Here is a 16,802-nt window from a genome sequence, read left to right as displayed (position 1 = left end):
GGGTACCCGTTGGCGTTAGGGTTAGGGTTAGGGTTAGGAAACAGAGAAAGCGTGGAGCCCCATGTGGAGTGGGGCTGCAAAGGCCATGCCAAAGCACATGTGGAACTACACCAACATTCCTCCCAACACCACTTGGGCCTTTCCGAGAACAAGCATGCTCCAGTCCTCTGGTACAGGCCCCTCCTCACATAACGGACCCCATTTGAGTTAGGAGTAGGGTTAGGGTTAGGAGAGAGAATAAGCGTGGAGCCCCATGTGGAGTGGGGCTGCAAAGGCCATGCCAAAGCATATGCGGCGCTGCAACAACATTCCTCCCAACACCACTTGGGCCTCTCAGACCTCAAGGGTACTGTATGGCTCCCGTGCAGGCCTCCCCTCCCATTAGGGTCCCCGTTGGTATTAGGCCTAGGGTTAGGGTTAGGAAAGGGAGAAAGCGTGGAGCCCTGTGTGGAGTGGGGCTGCAAAGGCCATGCCAAAGCACATGTGGCACTACAACAACATTCCCCCCAACACCACTTGGGCCTTTCCGACAACAAGCATGCTCCAGGCTTCTGGTACAGGCCACCCCTCACATTAGGGTCCCCGTTGGTATTAGGCCTAGGGTTAGGGTTAGGAAAGAGAGAAAGCGTGGAGCCCCATGTGGAGTGGGGCTGCAAAGGCCATGCCAAAGCACATGCGGCGCTGCAACAACACTCCTCCCAACACCACTTGGGCCTCTCCGACCTCAAGGGCGCTTTATGGCTCCTGTGCAGGCCTCCCCTCCCATTAGGGTCCCCGTTGGCATTAGGCCTAGGGTTAGGGTTAGGAAAGAGAGAAAGCGTGGAGCCCCATGTGGAGTGGGGCTGCAAAGGCCATGCCAAAGCACATGCAGCGCTGCAACAACACTCCTCCCAACACCACTTTGGCCCCTACGACCTCAAGGGCGCTGTATGCCTCCCGTGCAGGCCTTCCCTCCCATTAGGGTCCCCGTTGGCATTAGGCCTAGGGTTAGGTTTAGGAAAGAGAGAAAGTGGAGAGCCCCATGTGGAGTGGGGCTGCAAAGGCCCTGCCAAAGCACCTGCGGCGCTGCAACAACATTCCTCCCAACACCACATGGGCCTTTCCGACAACAAGCATGCTCCAGGCTTCTGGTACAGGCCCCGCCTCACATTAGGGTCCCCGTTGGCATTAGGCCTAGGGTTAGGTTTAAGGAAAGGGAGAAAGCGTGGAGCCCCATGTGGAGTGGGGCTGCAAAGGCCATGCCAAAGCACATGCCGCGCTGCAACAACACTCCTCCCAACACCACTTGGGCCTCTCCAAAAAGAAGGGCGCTGTACGGCTCCCGTGCAGGCCTCCCCTCACATTAGGGTACCCGTTGGCGTTAGGGTTAGGGTTAGGGTTAGGAAAGAGAGAAAGCGTGGAGCCCCATGTGGAGGTGGGCTGCAAAGGCCATGCCAAAGCACATGTGGAACTACAACAACATTCCTCCCAACACCACTTGGGCCTTTCCGAGAACAAGCATGCTCCAGTCCTCTGGTACAGGCCCCTCCTCACATTACGGACCCCATTTGAGTTAGGAGTAGGGTTAGGGTTAGGAGAGAGAATAAGCGTGGAGCCCCATGTGGAGTGGGGCTGCAAAGGCCATGCCAAAGCATATGCGGCGCTGCAACAACACTCTTCCCAACACCACTTGGGCCTCTCAGACCTCAAGGGTACTGTATGGCTCCCGTGCAGGCCTCCCCTCCCATTAGGGTCCCCGTTGGCATTAGGCCTAGGGTTAGGTTTAAGAAAGAGAGAAAGTGGAGAGCCCCATGTGGAGTGGGGCTGTAAAGGCCATGCCAAAGCACATGTGGAACTACAACAACATTCCTCCCAACACCATTTGGGCCTTTCCGACAACAAGCATGCTCCAGGCTTCTGGTACAGGCCCCGCCTCACATTACGGTCCCCGTTGGCATTAGGCCTAGGGTTAGGGTTAGGAAAGAGAGAAAGTGGAGAGCCCCATGTGGAGTGGGGCTGCAAAGGCCATGCCAAAGCACATGTGGCACTACAACAACATTCCTCCCAACACCACTTGGGCCTTTCCGACAACAAGCATGCTCCAGGCTTCTGGTACAGGCCACCCCTCACATTACGGTCCCTGTTGGTGTTAGAGTTAGGGTTAGGGTTAGGAAAGAGAGAAAGCGTGGAGCCCCATGTGGAGTGGGGCTGCAAAGGCCATGCCAAAGCACATGCGGCGCTGCAACAACACTCCTCCCAACACCACTTGGGCCTCTCCGACCTCAAGGGCGCTTTATGGCTCCTGTGCAGGCCTCCCCTCACATTAGGGTCCCCGTTGGCGTTAGGCCTAGGGTTAGGTTTAGGAAAGAGAGAAAGTGGAGAGCCCCATGTGGAGTGGGGCTGCAAAGGCCATGCCAAAGCACATGTGGAACTACAACAACATTCCTCCCAATACCACATGGGCCTTTTCGACAACAAGCATGCTCCAGGCTTCTGGTACAGGCCCCGCCTCACATTAGTGTCCCCGTTGGCATTAGGCCTAGGGTTAGGGTTAGGAAAGAGAGAAAGCGGAGAGCCCCATGTGGAGTGGGGCTGCAAAGGCCATGCCAAAGCACCTGTGGCGCTGCAACAACACTCCTCCCAACACCACTTGGGCCTCTCCAAAAACAAGGGCGCTGTATGGCTTCCATGTAGGCACCCCTCACATTAGTGTCCCCGTTGGCATTAGGCCTAGGGTTAGGGTTAGGAAAGAGAGAAAGCGTGGAGCCCCATGTGGAGTGGGGCTGCAAAGGCCATGCCAAAGCACATGTGGAACTACAACAACATTCCTCCCAACACCACTTGGGCCTTTCCGACAACAAGCATGCTCCAGGCTTCTGGTACAGGCCCCGCCTCACATTAGGGTCCCCGTTGGTGTTCGGGTTAGGGTTAGGGTTAGGAAAGAGAGAAAGCGTGGAGCCCCATGTGGAGTGGGGCTGCAAAGACCATGCCAAAGCACATGTGGAACTACAACAACATTCCTCCCAACACCACTTGGGCCTTTCCGACAACAAGCATGCTCCAGGCTTCTGGTACAGGCCCCGCCTCACATTAGGGTACCCGTTGGTGTTAGGGTTAGGGTTAGGGTTAGGAAAGAGAGAAAGCGTGGAGCCCCATGTGGAGTGGGGCTGCAAAGGCCATGCCAAAGCACATGCCGCGCTGCAACAACATTCCTCCCAACACCACTTCGGGATCTCCGAAAACAAGGGCGATGTATGGCTTCCATGCAGGCCACCCCTCACATTAGGGTCCCCGTTGGTATTAGGCCTAGGGTTAGGTTTAGGAAAGGGAGAAAGCGTGGAGCCCTATGTAGAGTGGGGCTGCAAAGGCCATGCCAAAGCACATGCAGCGCTGCAACAACACTCCTCCCAACACCACTTTGGCCCCTACGACCTCAAGGGCGCTGTATGGCTCCCGTGCAGGCCTCCCCTCACATTAGGGTACCCGTTGGCGTTAGGGTTAGGGTTAGGAAAGAGAGAAAGCATGGAGCCCCATGTGGAGTGGGGCTGCAAAACCATGCCAAAGCACATGCGGCGCTGCAACAACACTCCTCCCAACACCGCTTGGGCCCCTCGGACCTCAAGGGCACTGTACGGCTTCCATGCAGCCCACCCCTCACATTAGGGTCCCCGTTGGCATTAGGCCTAGGGTTAGGGTTAGGAAAGAGAGAAAGCGGAGAGCCATATGTGGATTGGGGCTGCAAAGGCCCTGCCAAAGCACCTGCGGCGCTGCAACAACACTCCTCCCAACACCACTTGGGCCTCTCCAAAAACAAGGGCGCTGTATGGCTTCCATGTAGGCACCCCTCACATTAGTGTCTCCGTTGGCATTAGGCCTAGGGTTAGGGTTAGGAAAGAGAGAAAGCGTGGAGCCCCATGTGGAGTGGGGCTGCAAAGACCATGCCAAAGCACATGCGGCGCTGTAACAACACTACTCCCAACACCACTTGGGCCTTTCCTAAAACAAGGGCGCTGTATGGCTCCCGTGCAGGCCTCCCCTCCCATTAGGGTCCCCGTTGGTATTAGGCCTAGGGTTAGGGTTAGGAAAGGGAGAAAGCGTGGAGCCCCATGTGGAGTGGGGCTGCAAAAGCCAGGCCAAAGCACCTGCGGCGCTGCAACAACAGTCCTCCCAACACTGCTTGGGCCTCTCAGACCTCAAGGGCGCTGTATTGCTCCCGTGCAGGCCTCCCCTCCCATTAGGGACCCCGTTGGCATTAGGCCTAGGGTTAGGGTTAGTAAAGGGAGAAAGCGTGGAGCCCCATGTGGAGTGGGGCTGCAAAGGCCATGCCAAAGCACATGCGGCGCTGCAACAACACTCCTCCCAACACCACTTGGGGATCTCCGAAAACAAGGGCGCTGTATGGCTTCCATGCAGGCCACCCCTCACATTAGGGTCCCCGTTGGTATTAGGCCTAGGGTTAGGTTTAGGAAAGAGAGAAAGCGTGGAGCCCCATGTGGAGTGGGGCTGCAAAGGCCATGCCAAAGCACATGCAGCGCTGCAACAACACTCCTCCCAACACCACTTTGGCCCCTACGACCTCAAGGGCGCTGTATGGCTCCCGTGCACGCCTCCCCTCACATTAGGGTACCCGTTGGCGTTAGGGTTAGGGTTAGGAAAGAGAGAAAGCATGGAGCCCCATGTGGAGTGGGGCTGCAAAGGCCCTGCCAAAGCACCTGCGGCGCTGCAACAACACTCCTCCCAACACCACTTGGGCCTCTCCAAAAACAAGGGCGCTGTATGGCTTCCATGTAGGCACCCCTCACATTAGTGTCTCCATTGGCATTAGGCCTAGGGTTAGGGTTAGGAAAGAGAGAAAGCGTGGAGCCCCATGTGGAGTGGGGCTGCAAAGACCATGCCAAAGCACATGCGGCGCTGCAACAACACTACTCCCAACACCACTTGGGCCTTTCCTAAAACAAGGGCGCTGTATGGCTCCCGTGCAGGCCTCCCCTCCCATTAGGGTCCCCGTTGGTATTAGGCCTAGGGTTAGGGTTAGGAAAGGGAGAAAGCGTGGAGCCCCATGTGGAGTGGGGCTGCAAAAGCCAGGCCAAAGCACCTGCGGCGCTGCAACAACAGTCCTCCCAACACCACTTTGGCCTCTCAGACCTCAAGGGCGCTGTATTGCTCCCGTGCAGGCCTCCCCTCCCATTAGGGACCCCGTTGGCATTAGGCCTAGGGTTAGGGTTAGGAAAGGGAGAAAGCGTGGAGCCCCATGTGGAGTGGGGCTGCAAAGGCCATGCCAAAGCACATGCCGTGCTGCAACAACACTCCTCCCAACACCACTTGGGCCTCTCCAAAAAGAAGGGCGCTGTACGGCTCCCGTGCAGGCCTCCCCTCACATTAGGGTACCCGTTGGCGTTAGGGTTAGGGTTAGGGTTAGGAAAGAGAGAAAGCGTGGAGCCCCATGTGGAGTGGGGCTGCAAAGGCCATTCCAAAGCACATGTGGAACTACACCAACATTCCTCCCAACACCACTTGGGCCTTTCCGAGAACAAGCATGCTCCAGTCCTCTGGTACAGGCCCCTCCTCACATTACGGACCCCATTTGAGTTAGGAGTAGGGTTAGGGTTAGGAGAGAGAATAAGCGTGGAGCCCCATGTGGAGTGGGGCTGCAAAGGCCATGCCAAAGCATATGCGGCGCTGCAACAACATTCCTCCCAACACCACTTGGGCCTCTCAGACCTCAAGGGTACTGAATGGCTCCCGTGCAGGCCTCCCCTCCCATTAGGGTCCCCGTTGGTATTAGGCCTAGGGTTAGGTTTAGGAAAGAGAGAAAGTGGAGAGCCCCATGTGGAGTGGGGCTGCAAAGGCCATGCCAAAGCACATGTGGAACTACAACAACATTCCTCCCAACACCACATGGGCCTTTCCGACAACAAGCATGCTCCAGGCTTCTGGTACAGGCCCCGCCTCACATTAGGGTCCCCGTTGGCATTAGGCCTAGGGTTAGGGTTAGGAAAGAGAGAAAGCGTGGAGCCCCATGTGGAGTGGGGCTGCAAAGGCCATGCCAAAGCACATGCGGCGCTGCAACAACACTCCTCCCAACACCACTTGGGCCTCTCCGACAACAAGGGCGCTGTATGGCTCCCGTGCAGGCCTCCCCTCACATTAGGGTCCCCGTTGGTATTAGGCCTAGGGTTAGGGTTAGGAAAGGGAGAAAGCGTGGAGCCCCATGTGGAGTGGGGCTGCAAAGGCCATGCCAAAGCACATGCGGCGAAGCAACAACACTCCTCCCAACACCACTTGGGCCTTTCCGACCTCAAGGGCGCTGTATGGCTCTCGTGCAGGCCTCCCCTCACATTAGGGTACCTGTTGGCGTTAGGGTTAGGGTTAGGGTTAGTAAAGAGAGAAAGCGTGGAGCCCCATGTGGAGTGGGGCTGCAAAGGCCATGCCAAAGCACATGCCGCGCTGCAACAACACTCCTCCCAACACTGGTTGGGCCTCTCCGACCTCAAGGGCGCTGTATGGCTTCCATGCAGGCCACCCCTCCCATTAGGGTCCGCGTTGGCATTAGGCCTAGGGTTAGGGTTAGGAAAGGGAGAAAGCGTGGAGCCCCATGTGGAGTGGGGCTGCAAAGGCCATGCCAAAGCACATGCGGCGCTGCAACAACACTCCTCCCAACACCACTTGGGCCTCTCCAAAAACAAGGGCGCTGTATGGCTCTTGTGCAGGCCTCCTCTCCCATTAGGGTCCCCGTTGGCATTAGGCCTAGGGTTAGCGTTAGGAAAGAGAGAAAGTGGAGAGCCCCATGTGGAGTGGGGCTGCAAAGGCCATGCCAAAGCACATGTGGAACTACAACAACATTCCTCCCAACACCACTTGGGCCTTTCCGACAACAAGCATGCTCCAGGCTTCTGGTACAGGCCCCGCCTCACATTAGGGTCCCCGTTGGCATTAGGCCTAGGGTTAGGTTTAGGAAAGGGAGAAAGCGTGGAGCCCCATGTGGAGTGGGGCTGCAAAGGCCATGCCAAAGCACATGCCGCGCTGCAACAACACTCCTCCCAACACCACTTGGGCCTCTCCGACCTCAAGGGCGCTTTATGGCTCCTGTGCAGGCCTCCCCTCCCATTAGGGTCCCCGTTGCCGTTAGGCCTAGGGTTAGGGTTAGGAAACAGAGAAAGCGTGGAGCCCCATGTGGAGTGGGGCTGCAAAGGCCATGCCAAAGCACATGTGGAACTACACCAACATTCCTCCCAACACCACTTGGGCCTTTCCGAGAACAAGCATGCTCCAGTCCTCTGGTACAGGCCCCTCCTCACATAACGGACCCCATTTGAGTTAGGAGTAGGGTTAGGGTTAGGAGAGAGAATAAGCGTGGAGCCCCATGTGGAGTGGGGCTGCAAAGGCCATGCCAAAGCATATGCGGCGCTGCAACAACATTCCTCCCAACACCACTTGGGCCTCTCAGACCTCAAGGGTACTGTATGGCTCCCGTGCAGGCCTCCCCTCCCATTAGGGTCCCCGTTGGTATTAGGCCTAGGGTTAGGGTTAGGAAAGGGAGAAAGCGTGGAGCCCTGTGTGGAGTGGGGCTGCAAAGGCCATGCCAAAGCACATGTGGCACTACAACAACATTCCCCCCAACACCACTTGGGCCTTTCCGACAACAAGCATGCTCCAGGCTTCTGGTACAGGCCACCCCTCACATTAGGGTCCCTGTTGGTGTCAGGGTTAGGGTTAGGGTTAGGAAAGAGAGAAAGCGTGGAGCCCCATGTGGAGTGGGGCTGCAAAGGCCATGCCAAAGCACATGCGGCGCTGCAACAACACTCCTCCCAACACCACTTGGGCCTCTCCGACCTCAAGGGCGCTTTATGGCTCCTGTGCAGGCCTCCCCTCCCATTAGGGTCCCCGTTGGCATTAGGCCTAGGGTTAGGGTTAGGAAAGAGAGAAAGCGTGGAGCCCCATGTGGAGTGGGGCTGCAAAGGCCATGCCAAAGCACATGCAGCGCTGCAACAACACTCCTCCCAACACCACTTTGGCCCCTACGACCTCAAGGGCGCTGTATGCCTCCCGTGCAGGCCTTCCCTCCCATTAGGGTCCCCGTTGGCATTAGGCCTAGGGTTAGGTTTAGGAAAGAGAGAAAGTGGAGAGCCCCATGTGGAGTGGGGCTGCAAAGGCCATGCCAAAGCACATGTGGAACTACAACAACATTCCTCCCAATACCACATGGGCCTTTCCGACAACAAGCATGCTCCAGGCTTCTGGTACAGGCCCCGCCTCACATTAGGGTCCCCGTTGGCATTAGGCCTAGGGTTAGGTTTAAGGAAAGGGAGAAAGCGTGGAGCCCCATGTGGAGTGGGGCTGCAAAGGCCATGCCAAAGCACATGCCGCGCTGCAACAACACTCCTCCCAACACCACTTGGGCCTCTCCAAAAAGAAGGGCGCTGTACGGCTCCCGTGCAGGCCTCCCCTCACATTAGGGTACCCGTTGGCGTTAGGGTTAGGGTTAGGGTTAGGAAAGAGAGAAAGCGTGGAGCCCCATGTGGAGGTGGGCTGCAAAGGCCATGCCAAAGCACATGTGGAACTACAACAACATTCCTCCCAACACCACTTGGGCCTTTCCGAGAACAAGCATGCTCCAGTCCTCTGGTACAGGCCCCTCCTCACATTACGGACCCCATTTGAGTTAGGAGTAGGGTTAGGGTTAGGAGAGAGAATAAGCGTGGAGCCCCATGTGGAGTGGGGCTGCAAAGGCCATGCCAAAGCATATGCGGCGCTGCAACAACACTCCTCCCAACACCACTTGGGCCTCTCAGACCTCAAGGGTACTGTATGGCTCCCGTGCAGGCCTCCCCTCCCATTAGGGTCCCCGTTGGCATTAGGCCTAGGGTTAGGTTTAAGAAAGAGAGAAAGTGGAGAGCCCCATGTGGAGTGGGGCTGTAAAGGCCATGCCAAAGCACATGTGGAACTACAACAACATTCCTCCCAACACCACTTGGGCCTTTCCGACGACAAGCATGCTCCAGGCTTCTGGTACAGGCCCCGCCTCACATTACGGTCCCCGTTGGCATTAGGCCTAGGGTTAGGGTTAGGAAAGAGAGAAAGTGGAGAGCCCCATGTGGAGTGGGGCTGCAAAGGCCATGCCAAAGCACATGTGGCACTACAACAACATTCCTCCCAACACCACTTGGGCCTTTCCGACAACAAGCATGCTCCAGGCTTCTGGTACAGGCCACCCCTCACATTACGGTCCCTGTTGGTGTTAGAGTTAGGGTTAGGGTTAGGAAAGAGAGAAAGCGTGGAGCCCCATGTGGAGTGGGGCTGCAAAGGCCATGCCAAAGCACATGCGGCGCTGCAACAACACTCCTCCCAACACCACTTGGGCCTCTCCGACCTCAAGGGCGCTTTATGGCTCCTGTGCAGGCCTCCCCTCACATTAGGGTCCCCGTTGGCGTTAGGCCTAGGGTTAGGTTTAGGAAAGAGAGAAAGTGGAGAGCCCCATGTTGAGTGGGGCTGCAAAGGCCATGCCAAAGCACATGTGGAACTACAACAACATTCCTCCCAATACCACATGGGCCTTTTCGACAACAAGCATGCTCCAGGCTTCTGGTACAGGCCCCGCCTCACATTAGTGTCCCCGTTGGCATTAGGCCTAGGGTTAGGGTTAGGAAAGAGAGAAAGCGGAGAGCCCCATGTGGAGTGGGGCTGCAAAGGCCATGCCAAAGCACCTGTGGCGCTGCAACAACACTCCTCCCAACACCACTTGGGCCTCTCCAAAAACAAGGGCGCTGTATGGCTTCCATGTAGGCACCCCTCACATTAGTGTCCCCGTTGGCATTAGGCCTAGGGTTAGGGTTAGGAAAGAGAGAAAGCGTGGAGCCCCATGTGGAGTGGGGCTGCAAAGGCCATGCCAAAGCACATGTGGAACTACAACAACATTCCTCCCAACACCACTTGGGCCTTTCCGACAACAAGCATGCTCCAGGCTTCTGGTACAGGCCCCGCCTCACATTAGGGTCCCCGTTGGTGTTCGGGTTAGGGTTAGGGTTAGGAAAGAGAGAAAGCGTGGAGCCCCATGTGGAGTGGGGCTGCAAAGACCATGCCAAAGCACATGTGGAACTACAACAACATTCCTCCCAACACCACTTGGGCCTTTCCGACAACAAGCATGCTCCAGGCTTCTGGTACAGGCCCCGCCTCACATTAGGGTACCCGTTGGTGTTAGGGTTAGGGTTAGGAAAGAGAGAAAGCGTGGAGCCCCATGTGGAGTGGGGCTGCAAAGGCCATGCCAAAGCACATGCCGCGCTGCAACAACATTCCTCCCAACACCACTTCGGGATCTCCGAAAACAAGGGCGATGTATGGCTTCCATGCAGGCCACCCCTCACATTAGGGTCCCCGTTGGTATTAGGCCTAGGGTTAGGTTTAGGAAAGGGAGAAAGCGTGGAGCCCTATGTAGAGTGGGGCTGCAAAGGCCATGCCAAAGCACATGCAGCGCTGCAACAACAGTCCTCCCAACACCACTTTGGCCCCTACGACCTCAAGGGCGCTGTATGGCTCCCGTGCAGGCCTCCCCTCACATTAGGGTACCCGTTGGCGTTAGGGTTAGGGTTAGGAAAGAGAGAAAGCATGGAGCCCCATGTGGAGTGGGGCTGCAAAACCATGCCAAAGCACATGCGGCGCTGCAACAACACTCCTCCCAACACCGCTTGGGCCCCTCGGACCTCAAGGGCACTGTACGGCTTCCATGCAGCCCACCCCTCACATTAGGGTCCCCGTTGGCATTAGGCCTAGGGTTAGGGTTAGGAAAGAGAGAAAGCGGAGAGCCATATGTGGATTGGGGCTGCAAAGGCCCTGCCAAAGCACCTGCGGCGCTGCAACAACACTCCTCCCAACACCACTTGGGCCTCTCCAAAAACAAGGGCGCTGTATGGCTTCCATGTAGGCACCCCTCACATTAGTGTCTCCGTTGGCATTAGGCCTAGGGTTAGGGTTAGGAAAGAGAGAAAGCGTGGAGCCCCATGTGGAGTGGGGCTGCAAAGACCATGCCAAAGCACATGCGGCGCTGTAACAACACTACTCCCAACACCACTTGGGCCTTTCCTAAAACAAGGGCGCTGTATGGCTCCCGTGCAGGCCTCCCCTCCCATTAGGGTCCCCGTTGGTATTAGGCCTAGGGTTAGGGTTAGGAAAGGGAGAAAGCGTGGAGCCCCATGTGGAGTGGGGCTGCAAAAGCCAGGCCAAAGCACCTGCGGCGCTGCAACAACAGTCCTCCCAACACTGCTTGGGCCTCTCAGACCTCAAGGGCGCTGTATTGCTCCCGTGCAGGCCTCCCCTCCCATTAGGGACCCCGTTGGCATTAGGCCTAGGGTTAGGGTTAGTAAAGGGAGAAAGCGTGGAGCCCCATGTGGAGTGGGGCTGCAAAGGCCATGCCAAAGCACATGCGGCGCTGCAACAACACTCCTCCCAACACCACTTGGGGATCTCCGAAAACAAGGGCGCTGTATGGCTTCCATGCAGGCCACCCCTCACATTAGGGTCCCCGTTGGTATTAGGCCTAGGGTTAGGTTTAGGAAAGAGAGAAAGCGTGGAGCCCCATGTGGAGTGGGGCTGCAAAGGCCATGCCAAAGCACATGCAGCGCTGCAACAACACTCCTCCCAACACCACTTTGGCCCCTACGACCTCAAGGGCGCTGTATGGCTCCCGTGCACGCCTCCCCTCACATTAGGGTACCCGTTGGCGTTAGGGTTAGGGTTAGGAAAGAGAGAAAGCATGGAGCCCCATGTGGAGTGGGGCTGCAAAGGCCCTGCCAAAGCACCTGCGGCGCTGCAACAACACTCCTCCCAACACCACTTGGGCCTCTCCAAAAACAAGGGCGCTGTATGGCTTCCATGTAGGCACCCCTCACATTAGTGTCTCCATTGGCATTAGGCCTAGGGTTAGGGTTAGGAAAGAGAGAAAGCGTGGAGCCCCATGTGGAGTGGGGCTGCAAAGACCATGCCAAAGCACATGCGGCGCTGCAACAACACTACTCCCAACACCACTTGGGCCTTTCCTAAAACAAGGGCGCTGTATGGCTCCCGTGCAGGCCTCCCCTCCCATTAGGGTCCCCGTTGGTATTAGGCCTAGGGTTAGGGTTAGGAAAGGGAGAAAGCGTGGAGCCCCATGTGGAGTGGGGCTGCAAAAGCCAGGCCAAAGCACCTGCGGCGCTGCAACAACAGTCCTCCCAACACCACTTTGGCCTCTCAGACCTCAAGGGCGCTGTATTGCTCCCGTGCAGGCCTCCCCTCCCATTAGGGACCCCATTGGCATTAGGCCTAGGGTTAGGGTTAGGAAAGGGAGAAAGCGGAGAGCCCCATGTGGAGTGGGGCTGCAAAGGCCATGCCAAAGCACCTGCGGCGCTGCAACAACACTCCTCCCAACACCACTTGGGGATCTCCGAAAACAAGGGCGCTGTATGGCTTCCATGCAGGCCACCCCTCACATTAGGGTCCCCGTTGGTATTAGGCCTAGGGTTAGGTTTAGGAAAGAGAGAAAGCGTGGAGCCCCATGTGGAGTGGGGCTGCAAAGGCCATGACAAAGCACATGCCGCGCTGCAACAACACTCCTCCAAACACCACTTGGGCCCCTCCGACCTCAAGGGCGCTGTATGGCTCCTGTGCAGGCCTCCCCTCACATTAGGGTACCCTTTGGCGTTAGGGTTAGGGTTAGGAAAGAGAGAAAGCGTGGAGCCCCATGTGGAGTGGGGCTGCAAAGACCATGCCAAAGCACCTGCGGCGCTGCAACAACACTCCTCCCAACACCGCTTGGGCCTCTCCGACCTCAAGGGCGCTGTATGGCTTCCATGCAGGCCACCCCTCACATTAGGGTCCCCGTTGGCATTAGGCCTAGGGTTAGGGTTAGGAAAGAGAGAAAGCGGAGAGCCCCATGTGGAGTGGGGCTGCAAAGGCCATGCCAAAGCACATGTGGAACTACAACAACATTCCTCCCAACACCACATGGGCCTTTCCGACAACAAGCATGCTCCAGGCTTCTGGTACAGGCCCCGCCGCACATTAGGGTCCCCGTTGGTGTTAGGGTTAGGGTTAGGGTTAGGAAAGAGAATAAGCGTGGAGCCCCATGTGGAGTGGGGCTGCAAAGGCCATGCCAAAGCACATGCGGCGCAGCAACAACACTCCTCCCAACACCACTTGGGCCTCTCCGACCTCAAGGGCGCTGTATGCCTCCCGTGCAGGCCTTCCCTCACATTAGGGTACCCGTTGGTGTTAGGGTTAGGGTTAGGGTTAGGAAAGAGAGAAAGCGTGGAGCCCCATGTGGAGTGGGGCTGCAAAGGCCATGCCAAAGCACATGCGGCGCTGCAACAACACTCCTCCCAACACCACTTGGGCCTTTCTGACAACAAGCATGCTCCAGGCTTCTGGTACAGGCCCCGCCTCACATTAGGGTCCCCGTTGGTGTTAGGGTTAGGGTTAGGGTTAGGAAAGAGAGAAAGCGTGGAGCCCCATGTGGAGTGGGGCTGCAAAGGCCATGCCAAAGCATATGCGGCGCTGCAACAACACTCCTCCCAACACTGCTTGGGCCTCTCCGACCTCAAGGGCGCTGTATGGCTCCCGTGCAGGCCTCCCCTCACATTAGGGTCCCCGTTGGTATTAGGCCTAGGGTTAGGGTTAGGAAAGAGAGAAAGCGTGGAGCCCCATGTGGAGTGGGGCTGCAAAGGCCATGCCAAAGCACATGCCGCGCTGCAACAACACTCCTCCCAACACCGCTTGGGCCTCTCCAAAAACAAGGGCGCTGTATGGCTTCCATGTAGGCACCCCTCCCATTAGGGTCCCCATTGGTATTAGGCCTAGGGTTAGGGTTAGGAAAGGGAGAAAGCGTGGAGCCCCATGTGGAGTGGGGCTGCAAAAGCCAGGCCAAAGCACCTGCGGCGCTGCAACAAGAGTCCTCCCAACACCACTTTGGCCTCTCAGACCTCAAGGGCGCTGTATGGCTTCCATGCAGGCCACCCCTCACATTAGGGTCCCCGTTGGCATTAGGCCTAGGGTTAGGGTTAGGAAAGAGAGAAAGCGTGGAGCCCCATGTGGAGTGGGGCTGCAAAGGCCATGCCAAAGCACATGTGGAACTACAACAACATTCCTCCCAACACCACCTGGGCCTTTCCGACAACAAGCATGCTCCAGGCTTCTGGTACAGGCCCCGCCGCACATTAGGGTCCCCGTTGGTGTTAGGGTTAGGGTTAGGGTTAGGAAAGAGAATAAGCGTGGAGCCCCATGTGGAGTGGGGCTGCAAAGGCCATGCCAAAGCACATGCGGCGCAGCAACAACACTCCTCCCAACACCACTTGGGCCTCTCCGACCTCAAGGGCGCTGTATGCCTCCCGTGCAGGCCTTCCCTCACATTAGGGTACCCGTTGGTGTTAGGGTTAGGGTTAGGGTTAGGAAAGAGAGAAAGCGTGGAGCCCCATGTGGAGTGGGGCTGCAAAGGCCATGCCAAAGCACATGTGGAACTACAACAACATTCCCCCCAACACCACTTGGGCCTTTCTGACAACAAGCATGCTCCAGGCTTCTGGTACAGGCCACCCCTCACATTAGGGTCCCTGTTGGTGTTAGGGTTAGGGTTAGGGTTAGGAAAGAGAGAAAGCGTGGAGCCCCATGTGGAGTGGGGCTGCAAAGGCCATGCCAAAGCACATGCGGCGCTGCAACAGCACTCCTCCCAACACCACTTGGGCCTTTCTGACAACAAGCATGCTCCAGGCTTCTGGTACAGGCCCCGCCTCACATTAGGGTCCCCGTTGGTGTTAGGGTTAGGGTTAGGGTTAGGAAAGAGAGAAAGCGTGGAGCCCCATGTGGAGTGGGGCTGCAAAGGCCATGCCAAAGCATATGCGGCGCTGCAACAACACTCCTCCCAACACTGCTTGGGCCTCTCCGACCTCAAGGGCGCTGTATGGCTCCCGTGCAGGCCTCCCCTCACATTAGGGTCCCCGTTGGTATTAGGCCTAGGGTTAGGGTTAGGAAAGAGAGAAAGCGTGGAGCCCCATGTGGAGTGGGGCTGCAAAGGCCAGGCCAAAGCACCTGCGGCGCTGCAACAACACTCCTCCCAACACCACTTGGGCCTCTCCAAAAACAAGGGCGCTGTATGGCTTCCATGTAGGCACCCCTCACATTAGTGTCTCCGTTGGCATTAGGCCTAGGGTTAGGGTTAGGAAAGAGAGAAAGCGTGGAGCCCCATGTGGAGTGGGGCTGCAAGGGCCATGCCAAAGCACATGCGGCGCAGCAACAACACTCCTCCCAACACCACTTGGGCCTCTCCGACCTCAAGGGCGCTGTATGCCTCCCGTGCAGGCCTTCCCTCACATTAGGGTACCCGTTGGTGTTAGGGTTAGGGTTAGGGTTAGGAAAGAGAGAAAGCGTGGAGCCCCATGTGGAGTGGGGCTGCAAAGGCCATGCCAAAGCACATGCGGTACTGCAACAGCACTCCTCCCAACACCACTTGGGCCTTTCTGACAACAAGCATGCTCCAGGCTTCTGGTACAGGCCACCCCTCACATTAGGGTCCCTGTTGGTGTTAGGGTTAGGGTTAGGGTTAGGAAAGAGAGAAAGCGTGGAGCCCCATGTGGAGTGGGGCTGCAAAGGCCATGCCAAAGCACATGCCGCGCTGCAACAACACTCCTCCCAACACCACTTGGGCCTCTCCGACCTCAAGGGCGCTTTATGGCTCCCTTGCAGGCCTCCCCTCACATTAGGGTCCCCGTTGGCGTTAGGCCTAGGGTTAGGTTTAGGAAAGAGAGAAAGTGGAGAGCCCCATGTGGAGTGGGGCTGCAAAGGCCATGCCAAAGCACATGTGGAACTACAACAACATTCCTCCCAATACCACATGGGCCTTTCCGACAACAAGCATGCTCCAGGCTTCTGGTACAGGCCCCGCCTCACATTAGTGTCCCCGTTGGCATTAGGCCTAGGGTTAGGGTTAGGAAAGAGAGAAAGCGTGGAGCCCCATGTGGAGTGGGGCTTCAAAGGCCATGCCAAAGCACATGTGGATCTACAACAACATTCCTCCCAACACCACTTGGGCCTTTCCGACAACAAGCATGCTCCAGGTTTCTGGTACAGGCCCCGCCTCACATTAGGGTCCCCGTTGGTGTTAGGGTTAGGGTTAGGGTTAGGAAAGAGAGAAAGCGTGGAGCCCCATGTGGAGTGGGGCTGCAAAGGCCATGCCAAAGCACATGCCGCGCTGCAACAACACTCCTCCCAACACCACTTGGGGATCTCCGAAAACAAGGGCGCTGTATGGCTTCCATGCAGGCCACCCCTCACATTAGGGTCCCCGTTGGTATTAGGCCTAGGGTTAGGTTTAGGAAAGAGAGAAAGCGTGGAGCCCCATGTGGAGTGGGGCTGCAAAGGCCATGCCAAAGCACATGCCGCGCTGCAACAACACTCCTCCCAACACCACTTGGGCCCCTACGACCTCAAGGGCGCTGTATGGCTCCTGTGCAGGCCTCCCCTCACATTAGGGTACCCGTTGGCGTTAGGGTTAGGGTTAGGAAAGAGAGAAAGCGTGGAGCCCCATGTGGAGTGGGGCTGCAAAGACCATGCCAAAGCACCTGCGGCGCTGCAACAACACTCCTCCCAACACCGCTTGGGCCTCTCCGACCTCAAGGGCGCTGTATGGCTTCCATGCAGGCCACCCCTCACATTAGGGTCCCCGTTGGTATTAGGCCTAGGGTTAGGGTTAGGAAAGAGAGAAAGCGTGGAGCCCTATGTAGAGTGTGGCTGCAAAGGCCATGCCAAAGCACATGCAGCGCTGCAACAACACTCCTCCCAACACCACTTTGGCCCCTACGACC

The sequence above is a fragment of the Struthio camelus genome, chromosome 2, assembly GCF_040807025.1.
Source record: "Struthio camelus isolate bStrCam1 chromosome 2, bStrCam1.hap1, whole genome shotgun sequence".
Taxonomy (NCBI): Eukaryota; Metazoa; Chordata; class Aves; order Struthioniformes; family Struthionidae; genus Struthio; species Struthio camelus.
Note: the sequence above shows the minus strand (reverse complement) of the source record.